The following is a 13662-nucleotide window of genomic DNA, read 5'->3' on the forward strand; positions in this document are numbered from 1 at the left end:
TTTTCCATCTTCATTCTTCCTCTGATACATTGGGGGTTATTCTAATTAGGGATGCCAATCCCAGGGCATTTTTTTTTAAATCCCGGGCTTTGGGGATTGGCGTCACAAAAAAAAAAGTCCCGCCCCCCCCCCACAAACTGCCCGCCCCACACAATTATTTACGCAGGCTGTGCGGCTGGGTGCGGGCGGACAGCCACCAGGGGATTCCCCGGTGGTGTGGCTGTAACTGTAGAGCAGGCCGGCCTGTGCAGTCGGGAGTGGCAGCGGGTCCGGGATCCCCTGACAGTGAGGCCGGAAGCTGTATTAGGGCAGTGTGGGGGTGACCGGGTCACGGTACGCAGAGACACACAGCCAGGATGGGCATAGCTGGGCAGCATCTGAGCGATAGCTCAGATGCTGCCCGGCATTAGAAACTCCAATCCCGGGATTCAAATCCTGGCTATTTTGGGGCTGATGTCATCAAATGTCAGCTGCCCACAATATGCAAATTATCCATTCACAGCTGTGCGGGTACTTGTGTACTTTCACGGCTCCCACGATGTGCATCGTACAGGGAAAAATTGCATCGCATCGCATGCGATCTGATGCGATGCGATGTAATTTTTCACAGAAATTATGGACATGAGTAGACATCATGTAAAATGCACCCCTAATGTCATTTTTCACACTGTACCACCCCCACTATCAACGCCAACCCGTAGCGTGGCGAACGCAGCGAGCCCGTGAGGGGCGGCGGTATGCGTCCTACGACCTTTTTTTATACCCCCACTATCCACGTCGGCGTGGAGTTGAGAATAGAAAGTGTGGCGAGCACAGCGAGCCACCGAGCCCAAACCGTGGCGAGGGGACACGGATACCTGTGAAGCCCGCGAGGGGACACGGATACCTGTGAAGGTATCCGCGTCCCCGCGCGGGGCTCGCTACGCTCGCCACGCTTCGGGCTCGGTGGCTCGCTGCGCTCACCACACTTCCCTATTCTCAACTCCACGCCGACGTGGATAGTGGGGGTATGAAAAGGTCGTAGGACGCGTACCACCGCCCCTCGCGGGCTCGCCACGCTTCGGGTTGGCGTTGATAGTGGGGGTGGTACAGGTTCATTTTACATGATGTCAACTCATGTCCATAATTTCTGTGAAAAATGACATCGCATCGCATCAGATCGCATGTGATGCGATCGCATGCGATTTTATAAAAATGCATAAAAACACGGGAAAATCGCATGCCATCGCATGCCACTACATATGGCATGCGATGGGAGCCGTGAAAGTACACAAGTACCAAATTTTTTTGCCAAACGTCTTTCATGAGGTGGGCTGAATGCTTGGGTAAGGTTAAGTCATACATATTCTACTCGACAATGGTGGCATTGCATACAGTGTAACATCTCTGAGTGGCAAGCTCTCACTAGATCATGTTGCCATGGAAACAAGCCAGATGACTGAAAAAAAGATGATTAAAATGCTTTTACTTGTGTCACAGTAAATTATTCTAGAAAACATATATTTGCCAAGAAATCTTTAGTAGTTAGATTTAACATGTTCACTACCAGAGAGAGGGCTCTCCGATTATGTTATATTAAACTTTCTTCAATAGATAGGTCTGCTGCAGATTGGAAGCTATTAGAAACATTTGCAGCACATAATAGATATTTGTCCTGCTATAAACCCATGAAGAATAGACAGTAGGTTAAGTTAAGTGAATATGCAGTGATGCAGCTATAAGGAATGTTACCATACAGAGCCAATATTGTGTTATCTCTGTACAACACCCAGTACTCTCTAGGCTTCTCCATTTGAGAAGACTTATTGTATTGATGAGTGTAATGTATTTTCAGAGTCGCATCTAATAGGGCATACACATGGTTCTATTTGGTCTATTTTTCTATTAGAATTTGCTTATATAAGCAAAATCGAAAGGAAATTGAACACATTTGATTTGATCCCAATGCGTGGCCCCACGGCATCAAATTCGAATAGAAAAACAGACAGTGCAGGCATGACTATATACTGTAGTACATATCTGTACTATATAGTCTAAATAAAATGTGGGAATGTGGGATCAAATTGGGATTTAATAGAAAGTACACCGCACCCCTTAAGAAAACATAATGTCTCTTTATATTTGCACCCAAGGCCATAATTAAGGGTGTGCGAGCAGTGCCCGAAGGCCACTGCATGTGGCTATCTGTATTACCGGCATTGCATGGTGGTGGGCGTAGCCTTGATGATGTGACCATGCTGGCCACACCCCCTGCACATTTCTCATCATGCTGGCAGCCCCGCCCCCTGCCTCACAAAGCTGGCTGCCCACTCCCGGGGAGTGCAGTCAGAAAGTAGGCAACCCTTATCTCCACCAATCAGCAGCAGTGGCAGATACATACTCGATAAATCTCAATAGCAAAGTAAAGGTAATGGCTAAATTATCATACATTGAGAGAACATTTTAATTAGCTGCAAGGTAGCTCAACTCCAAAGTATGTGCATGCATATGCCACACTTACAGTAGTACTGAACTCACAGATTATATTTCTTTGTACCAAACCTTCAAGACCAGGGTGAAAATAGGTGACTAGAGGGCATGTTTAGGTGCCGTTGATGCCATTAAAGTCCAGTCCGGTGATACTATGGATGGTAATGTCCAGTCCAGTCAGTAATCGTGTTGTATAAGTACACTCCAGAGATACTGTCTTTAAAGTCCAGGGATACTGCTGCCTTTCCAGTTCAGTGATACTGCCATTAAAGACCAGTCCGCTGATACTGCTGCTGTTAATGTCCAGTCCGTCCGGTGATAATTCTGCCATTAATGTCCAGTCCAGTCAGTAATCCTGCTGTATATAAGTCCACTCCAGAGATACTGCCTTTAAAGTCCAGGGATACTGCTGCCATTCCAGTCCAGTGATACTGCCATTAAAGACCAGTCCGGTGATACTGCTGCTGTTAATGTCCAGTCCAGTCCAGTGATACTTCTGCCATTAATGTCCAGTCCAGTCAGTAATCCTGCTGTATATAAGTCCACTCCAGAGATACTGCCTTTAAAGTCCAGGGATACTGCTGCCATTCCAGTCCAGTGATACTGCCATTAAAGACCAGTCTGGTGATACTGCTGCTGTTAATGTCCAGTCTGGTGATACTTCTGCCATTAATGTCCAGTCCAGTCAGTAATCCTGCTGTATAGAAGTCCACTCCAGAGATACTGGGGGAGATTCTCTAAGAATCTCCGCCCCCCTTCGCCGCCCATCGCATTTATAATTATCGCATATGTTCGAACATATGCGATAATTATAGCAAAGGACAGCTCTTGCGTTAAGAGCTGTCCTTTGCGGTGAGAGTCGCCGGGTCCCAGCAGGTCCTGGCGGCTCCCCCCTCCCTCACACACCCGGGTCTCCTCCTCCCTGCACCCGGAAGAGGATCAGTGCAGGGAGGAGGTCACAGGTCTGGGCAGCACAGCTCTGTGCTGCCCGGACACAGGTGAGGGGGGAGGGGGCGATGCAGGGCGGCGGTGGGATGTGGTAGAAGCCCATTGGCTTCTAGGGGGCATCGCCAGATTTTTCTGGCGATGCCCCCCGCCGCGTTAACCTGGCGGGGGATGCTTAGAGCATCCCAAAATGCGGTAAAAACCCCGATAACGGGGTTTTTACCGCATTTATTGTTTAGAGAATCTCCCCCACTGCCTTTAAAGTCCAATAACATAGTAACATAGTAATTAAGGCTGAAAAAATACGTTAGTCCATTGAGTTCAACCTATCTAACTTGTAACTACTGACTTGAGTAAGTCATATCTATAGGATTCCCTTAGTGGCCAAAAATGTATCCATTAATTAACAGTAGTTTCTGTAATCAGCCCCTCCTGCAATGAGTTCCAGAATTTTACTGCTCTAATGGTGAAGAATCCTCTTCTTAATTCAGTACAGAATATGTCTTTTTATTATATTTGGTCTTGTTATGATGTACAGTATTCATTGTTAGATATATTGTTATTCTGAATACAACATGATTGTTGTACTTTTATGATATGGTTTATTTAATAAAATAAAATATAATTAAAACACACAATAAACAACTGTGCTTTTTAAAAACATGGTATCACAAATCCCCAAGGAGAGTCCAAAGGTGTTGTTGGTTGCGATAGGAGAAAACCCAAATGAAGCAGCGCTTATACTACAATGAATAACACTGAAACAATTTTAAGTAATAAGTTATTTATGTAAAAAACAGTTAAAGAATACATATACACATAACAATGACAGATAATTAAAACTGATTGATGTGCTCACTCCCAGGACGAACTGAGATTGTGGATGTCAATTGCTCAATATTAAACAACAAATTAACGGTAAGTGCACTTTACCAATGAAACTAAATTGAAGATCACTGTTACACAGGTCCTCTCTAATGGTACGGTGTCCTGATCTGGTGCTGCTGGAGGTATCTGTGAAGGGATCCAGATATTGGACCCGAAAGTAGCCCAAAGGTCCTTTTCTGGTGGTGCGGTGCCCCCAAAAAACGCTGGAGGAAACACATTAGGGCAGTGCAACAGAAGGTGAAGAAATCCTCTTTTTGGTGGTATTCGATAGAGAGTTTCACCTGGAGGAAATTCAGCTGGGCACATCCAAATGGTAGATTAGTGTACTTAAAATTGTTTCAGTGTTATTCATTGTAGTATAAGCGCTGCTCCATTTCTGTTTTTTCTTGTTCTATTTTGATAGGGATTGTGTGACAGTGCCCCTGTTCGGTGTGGTGCAAGATGGCGTACCTTAATCTGGAGCTGGTGACGGCGGCGGCTTCTGGATTCTTTGCGGCTTCTGCTGGAGAACCTGTGGCAGGGAACGGCACAACCCAAGGGACCCTCCGCGGTCCAGCTTCTCCAAGGCTGTCAATGGATGGCGCCCACTCTCACGATGTACGCATCTTTAGGCATGTCTCACCTCTCGATCTTGCCTCTTCGACCTCTGTATCGCCTGCTGGATTCTGAGGGCGAATTCCTCTCCTGAGATGGTCGTATATTCACCACTTGTTACCGGCTTCCCACCGATGAAACAGATCTTGGCCTTGTCTTCTCTCTCTGGTGCTTCTACCTTGGCCTTGGATTCAGGCAGTGGCACAACTGGTTCTGCTGCTGACGGCTCCACTGTCTGTGTCACGGCCATGTGAACCACAATCTCTGGGCTTCTCTGCTGGTCTACCATAATCGGCATCGTCCATCCTGGGCACATACTTCCGCGTCGGCTCCGGAAGTTGAGGCCTGGTCGCTTTTTGCCAGTTCTGATGGACTGCCTCACTCCGCACGACCGGTTTCTTGCTTGACCTCGTGATGTCAGGTTCTGGTGGGCGGGGCATCTGTCCTGGTCGAGGAGGGTTGGTGTTGAATCTTTCGTTCTCCTGCTTGACCACTCTCGGTTCAACTCTGCTTCCGCTATATTGGTGGTAGGGTGGAGGCTCTTTACGGTGCGGGTAGTGCCACTGATGTTCTGGGGCATGTCTGTTGCGTAGCACCGGTGTTCCATTCGGCCCCGTCACTTTTGCGGCCTTGGTGCCTTTCTTCCCGCTTGTTAATTCGAATTCGACGGCTTCACCATCGCTCAGGCTCCGAAAGCAATTCTGGGGGTCTTCATTCTGTATTGCGGTGTAATGGACATAGACGCTCCGCCCAGTATCTGCACGTCTAATGTATCCATATCCGCGTGGCACATCAAACCACAGGACACGACCTGTGATCCTTCTTGGGCCGGTTCGCGGCCTATCAGTCATCTGCGTTACACCGGATGCTCTTGACGTGTTCTGGAACACTGCCGGTGGACCTCTTCTCCCATGCCATCTCACAGTCTGTGGGCATACATCGGCTCGGTCACGGTGTAGTCGTTCCGACCTCCATTGGCGATTCTGTTGCCATCTATGCCTTCTGCCACCTTCACGTTGCTGTCTTTCCTTTTCATCCTCCGCCCATTCCTGACGCATCTCACGGATCATCCTGGTCATTTCGGTCATCGCTTCGATGATGGCCCCAATCGAGTTCTGATTGGCTTGGGCTGGTGGAGTGGCGGTTCTTCGCATCTCCAGCGGTTCTATGTACTGCGATCTCCACATCTTGCCATTCACAGGGGTCTTGTGCAATCCTGTTCGTAGATGCCAAGTGTGACAGTGCCCCTGTTCGGTGTGGTGCAAGATGGCGTACCTTAATCTGGAGCTGGTGACGGCGGCGGCTTCTGGATTCTTTGCGGCTTCTGCTGGAGAACCTGTGGCAGGGAACGGCACAACCCAAGGGACCCACAAAAGACACCGCTACTTCGGTTAGCAGCGACAAATATTTATTAAAGCAAAACAACTGCACTAGTCGCTGTGATATACTCCTACACATATGCAAACATCAATAAGAAAGATAAAAAAAAACACAAAGACAATGACATCAAAGAGAGCAATATTAAAGACAATAATATGACATCACTAGAATACTATACTGCACATATAACACAATACTGCACATATAACACTATACTGCACATACAACACTATACTGAACTATAGTCCCTGGTGCAAGGAAAACAGTCAATGAAGAAACGGTCCCACGAAGGAAGATCCTCACAAGTACAAGGGTAGGCCCTACCTTAGTGTGCACACTACTATATAAAGGCCAGAAAATATTAATGGTCCCCTATAACGGGGTACAGGCGAGTCCCCGTTACCTAGGGCAACTCCCTGCTAGACATACAACACAGGCTGTAGATATAGGCTTGGCAGTGGTGGCAAATCTGGCATGCAGCCAGAGGGGCGTTGCAGGTGTCTCTGGGCTGGTAATGTCGCAGGGTGATCAGCACCCCAATAACAGTTGTCCCCTATGCAGTGGAGAGCCACTTCAATAGCTGGGTAAAGTGGGCCAATTTGGGGTGCAGGCCAGCCTGGGGGTAGGGGAGCTCCTGTACCTTAACTCTCAGCTGCAGATGCCAGCTCCTGCTGGTCATGACTCTTCAGGGTCTCTCACTCCTCTCTGGGTCTCTCACTCCTCTCTGGGTCTCTCACTCCTCTCTGGGTCTCACTCTGCCTGGCACCTATCAGCAGCACCTGATCTCCTCTTCAGTGCAGGACAGGGGAACAGCTTCTCCATTCACTGCACACACACTGCTGGGCTTTCTCCTCTCTCTGCCTGACTCTCACCATGCTCCCAGCACGTCTTCTCACTCTCTGGGATCACCTCTGACCTCTCAGCTTCCTGTCACAAGTGCAGGGGAGCTGGGACACTAGCTGTCTGTTAACCCCTCACAGCCCTGCTGTTTCTATAAAAATGCAGTTCTTTCTCTGAGCAGCATTAGCTGCAATTTACCTTCTTTGAGGGCACAGGGACACCTCTGGGGTGGACTGCCACAATTGACTACCCCTATATTTGAGCAGCTGCTTTTGAGAAGGAAGGAGTACCCACAGTGCAGATCCCTGATATTGATATTGAAGGTGTCACTGTTGAAGTACACCAGGAGGAGGATATTGATGTATGTGGTGCTGAGGAGTAAGTTGATGAGGAGGGGATTGCTGATGGTGATGTGATTTGCTTAAATGAGGCACCAGGCGAGACAGTTGTTGTCTGTGGCATGCAGAAGGTCAAAAAATTCATCTCTTTGGTCTGGAATTATTTTTATCTAAATCTGGGCAACAATTTTCTTGCCATAGCTTATGTAAAGCTGCAATAAGCAGGGGTAAGGCTGTTGACCACCTAGGGACATCCTCCCTTATGCATCACCTGAAGCTCTTTCATAAATCACTGTTTAGTTCAGGAACTGTGGCTATGACCATACGTAATCTAGGGACACCTAAATCCCTTGGTCCTGTTGTATTCAAGTGCATGAAAATGAAACCAACAAGTCACTCCTCATCAATTTCCTCCTCGATTCGGATCGGAGGTAGTCCTGCAAGCCATGTTCCTCCGTAGGATCCTACAGTGCTACATCTACTACTGCCGCTGTTGCTGCTGGGAGTCATTCATCATCCTCAGAACACCACTACTTCTTTTACTAAGCAATTGACCGTTCAACAGTTGTTTGCAATGACGACATAGTACAGCAAAACAGCAGTCATCCTATGGCAAAGCACTTAAACTCAGAAATTGACAGCTATGTTGGTGTTAGACGTGCATCTAGTGTCCGCCATCAGTGGAGTGGGATTTAGACGATTGATAGAAGTATTGTGTGGAAAGTACGAAATCCTATCTAGATCCCACTTCACTAGGCAGGCGATACCCAGGATGTACAGAGACATCTGAAAAGAGTCCTGAAAAATGCATTTTTTGCATTTTTGTAGGCCACCACAAGCATCTCCTGCATGTGGACAAGTGGTACATGGCAAACTAAGGACTATATGACTGTGACAGCCCACTGGGTAGATGCGTCGCCTTTCCCAGCAACAACAGCAGCTTCTCTGAAATGCCAGCTCCTTCCAAGATAGACTACACTGTCTATCACCGTTTTCAGTAAGAGGCACAATGCCGACAACCTCTTAGAGAAAATGAAGGAAATCATTGCGCAATGGCTTAGACTCTTAGACTCTCCAGGGTATTTGTGGTATTGGACAATGCCAGTAACATTGTGCGGGCATTACATATGGGCAAATTCCAACATGTGCTATGTTTTGCCCACACAATAAATTTGGTAGTGCAGCATTTCCTAAAAAGTGTTAGAGGCATGCAGGAGATGCTTGCGGTGGCCTACAAAATTGCGGGACACTTTTGCCATTTTGCCACTGCCTACTGAAGACTGGAGCGCCATCAAACCCTCCTGAATTTGACCTGCCATCACCTCAAACAAGAGGTTGTGATGCGCTGGAACTCCACCCTCTATACGCTGCAGAGGATGGAGGAGCAGCAAAAGGCCATTCAAGCCTACATAGCCACCTACAACATAAGCAAAGCAGCGGGGTTGCACCTGACACAAACACAGTGGAGACTGATTTCCGTGTTGTGCTATTTGCTGGGGGGGGGGGGGGGGCAATTTTCATAGTTACACCACTGTTTTAACTGGCTCCATCCTCGCTGGGGGCAGTAAGCTGACATTTTGCCTATGTTGCTGGGTGATATATGCCCATGGGGGGGGGGGGGGGGGGGAGGGTGCGCAACAAACTGCAGGGGGAGCAAACTTTATAGTTACGCCACTGCCCTGTCTTAAGTGCTCCAGGCCCCCACCCCCAAGCCTTAATCCTTCCCTGTCTGGATGGACAAACCTTTGCCATTGGAAGAAATACTGCTTTATTTGAACACTAACAAATCACCTAAAATTATTGTCTCGTAAAGTAAAGTAAAACAATTTTAGTAGTGCACTCACATTTCACATGTAAAAACATGTTTGAGCCCTACCTCAGAGCACCTGCTTCTGAGGAAGAGCTCAAAGGGCCCGAAAGTGCGCTCAATCAATATCAATCACCTGCTCCCCGCCTACCCACCTGCCCTGATTTCTCCAGGTTCCAGGTCCTCCTACCGGGGATTGACCCCACAACCCGGCTGCTGCTGATACCAGGAGGGAGAAGCGAAGCATCCCCCCTTTGCTTCCAACGCTGCCCTGTCCCGCTTCCTGCATATCCACCTGCCCTGTCTCCTTCTCCGGGTCCGTGGTCCTCCTGCTAGGGATTGACTTCACAACCCGGTAGCTGCTGATACTGGGAGGGTGAAGCAGAGTGTCCCCCCTTTGCTCCCAACGCTACTCTGTCCCACTCTCCGCCCACCCACCTGCCCTGACTCCTTCCCTGGTCTCAGGGTCCTCCTGCTGGGGATAGACTCCACAACCCGGCGGCTGCAGATACCGGGAGGGTGAACCGGTGCGTCTCCCCTTTGCTCCTGACTAGGCGGTGCGGGGTCCCAGTGATGGCTGGACCTACTGGGATGCAAGGGACCATTCCTGCTGCCTGCTTCTAGTGATGGGTGAGTGCTCTGCCGGAATGAGGACATGGCTCCTGTTATACATGGCTCCCTGACAGCTCAGTGTATAGGTCCCACTGTTCTTATTAGGAGGGACTTTCCCCCATTGGCCACCCACTACTCCATTGACTGCCCCTACCCAGTCTGGGCGGCACTGCCCTCCTACTGCTGAACACTTGACTGGGGTGGATTGCTTCTAACTCTCCTGATGGACCTGGTGTCCCATTAGAGGCCTATTATCCACTATCACCAGGAGGTTCTGTACTCAGTGGGATAACTAGTTATTTTCAACTAGTGGATGCACATCTCACTGGGCAATACATTGCATAAATATCGAGGGGACAGTGGTATATATCTACAACCACTTCCAGGACTCGTATGGTCCCTTATAGGTGGAGTCAGGGGGCAGAGGATGTTGCTTCCTCCAAACCGTAGGATACCTTTGCTTCACTGATTCGCTGCACCCTATCACTGTGCTCGGCCAGGGAGTGTCACCCAACCATTTATGGACTGCTCTAACATATTCATCTGGGGGGCTCTGGTCTGTGCCCTCATTGAACCCTGATGTCCGCACTATTACTTACTATTAGGTTCTGCATTTTACTTATAATTGTACTTTTCTAGGCACACATTATTGTTTAGTTTATTGTTTTGTAATTTCCCTGCATTTAGTTAAGCATTGAGGCAGGTTATTTGCATGTAATTATTGTAAATCTATACTCTCTGCCGCTACCATACTCTGTAAACATTTGCTAAAGTGCTTTTGGAACTGAAATCACTTCTAAAACAGGTCGAGAGAGCCACCTAGTGGTATGCTCTGTTAGTGCACTGTAATCTTACATTTTTGCTTCCTTAGGCTTTAGCATTGCTAGTAACCTAACCTTGCTGTACTGTTGGAATATTTAGCTAGTTGATTTTCTGGGTAGTACCCCTGCTTACACCTGTGCGCATTATTCAATTTGCTCTACATTTGCATATTGGTTTTGAATCTAGATATGTGATGAGTTAGTGGGTACCCCCATGGGGCAACCCGGCCTCTAATAATTCCTCCAGACTATTCATTAGGTCTGCTCTCCTATTGTATATCAAAAGTGTTAATCTTCAATTGGGTGCTAATACGTTGTGGCTTTTGCATTGCATGTTGGGGTAAGGAATTCTCTTACTCAACACGTACAACCCTCTCAAGGCTCCAACATGGGGAAAAATACCATTTCCCCTCCATCGCCCCTCTATTTTCTTCAGATACGCCTGTAGGAGAACTCCCTGGTAATTCTGCTCAAACTAGGTCTATCCCCTCCCCTCAGGAAAATGCAAAGGTTACAATTCAAATGCTGATGCCTTTACTGGACAAAAAATTTGAGGACCTGCATACTAGTTTGGCAGCTTCTTTAACGAAAATCGATTCAAATACTGCTAGAATAGTTACAGCGGAACAGCGTATTAGTGATGTTGAGGATTCGGTCCATAGCATGCAGGTTCTTCTAGACAGGAGGGAACAAACTATCCTATCTCTTTCTGCCAAATTAGATGATGTGGAGAACAGGGATAGAAGGTGCAATCTCCGTTTTTCAGGGGTACCTAAATCGGTGAGAGGTCCACATTTGGAGAAATTCATAGGTTTTAAGATTTTTTAGGCTCTGGGCATCTATGACGCCAATAAGGTACTTCAAATAGAGAGGGCACATTGGATAGAACCGGAAAGACAAGATCAGACAGATAGACCTAGGCCTACTAATGCCAAGTTCCTAGATTTTAGGGCCACAGAGAAAATGCTCACAGCCTATAGATCAGCCCAGTCACTATCAGTAGACGTCCAAAGGGTCCTGATTTTTCAGGATTTTATGGCCCTCGTGTCTCAGAAACAGAGAGAATTCTCTTTGGTGTGCAATATGTTAGTGGAAAGGAATCAGCGTTTTGCTTTGATGTACCCGGCCAAATTAAGGATAATTGAGAACGGCCGTCCTAGGTTTTTCACCGATCCCAACCTGGCAAAAGAGTTCTTGGAGCGGGATAGACAGCCCACGTGAGTGGTTATTGATAGTCTGGTTCATAATTTTTCTTCTTTCTCAATATCTGGAGGCTAGTTGCCCCTTTGTGTTTATGTTACTGTTTCCTACTTATCTGTTTGTGCTACCTGAGCACCTCATATGGAATTTTATGAGGTCCTTGAACGGTTCACTGAGTGGTTCCCACTCTTTTTGGTAACTTTACAAAAAAAAAAAAGAAACACAGTATATCTAAATGTTTATGTATATTATTGTCTCTCTTTTCACCTTGCATATTACTGTATCAGAATGTCTTCACTTTGGTCTGTGGTTCAGGACTGTCCTTTCATCTCAGAGTTTTGGTAATTTCCCTCTGGTATCCAACATGTGTTTTCTTTATTATTAGTGCGAGGTATGTTCCCTTTCATAGCGTCGATCCATGTCTGTGAGGCTAGATAACCGAAGTTTACAGCAACCCCCCCCCCCCCACACACACACACACACACCTGCAGCTGTTATCCTGGAACGCTAACGGCCTGATCACCCCTATTAAGTGGCAGAAGGTAATAACCCACTTGAAAAAGTTCAAACCGGAATTCACCATGCTGCAGGAGACCCACTGGTTGAGGAATAGTGATTCCTCACTTAGGGCCCCTTGGATTGGGGATGGTTTTTCAGCCTCATATAACACAAAAAGTAGAGGAGTTGCTATCTTATTTCACAGAAAACTTAAATATCAATTTCTCAACTGGAGGGCCGCTTTTTGCTCTTAGATGTGGAAGTAGAGGGCACACGTTTTACCCTACTCAACTTATATGCCTCCAATATCTCCCCCAAGAGATTTCTGTCCAAGATCTCCCAGATTCTGATGGGTCGCACAGTATACAAATTGCTTATAGGCGGGGACTTTATCTCTGTAGACAGCCCGCACATTGGATAAATCCCCTCCTTAACTAGGTGCCCTACCTGCCTCCTCTGGTACCATATTCAGGTTTTGAAAAATAACCTCCAGCTGAGCGACCCTTGGCGTTTGCTCTATGACATGGAAAAATCTTTTATAAGTCTATCCAGGGCGCACCAGACTCTGTCTAGGATAGACTATTGATCTCTAATAATCTCATGTCTGAGGTGCGTCATGTGGACATTCATGATATTCTTGTTTTGGATCATGCCCCGGTGTCTCAAAGTTTATGGTTGGGCTCGAAAGGGGGGAACGGATCGCTTTTGGTGTTTTCCAGATTACCTGGCGAATTCGGAGGATTTTAAAAATTTCCTTCTTTAGTATTGGAACAATTATCATGATGATAACATAGATCACTGGGAGGACATAGTCCTGTTCTAGAGAGCATCAAAAGCGGTACTTTTTCATGTCATTCAATACTTCTCTAAACACAAAAAAGAATCTGCCCAACAGTATAGGGATCTGCATCAAGAGGTGGCCCATTATTTTAGGATCTATAAGGCTTCTAACTCACCCTCAAATTTAGAAACTTATTTAAACAACAGAAAATGATGCTGCTTTCAGACCGCATAACTGGCTTTGACCCTGTATTTGAAAACGTTTCCAAAAACGGGTCTGCCAGATAAAACCCCTTTCACACCGCAGCTCTTAAACGGTATATTACCGTTTAAGTGCCGATTTTTTGACACTGGCAGACCCGTTTTTGGAAACTTTCCAAATACAGGGTCAAAGCCAGTGCAGCCTTCAGCCCTCCCCTCCCCTCCGTGCAGCTCCCCCCTCCCCCCGTGCGCGTGTCGACACCCCCCGCGCGTGTGTCGACACCCCCCG

This window comes from Crinia signifera, chromosome 4 (assembly GCF_055691185.1).
Source record: "Crinia signifera chromosome 4, ASM5569118v1, whole genome shotgun sequence".
Taxonomy (NCBI): Eukaryota; Metazoa; Chordata; class Amphibia; order Anura; family Myobatrachidae; genus Crinia; species Crinia signifera.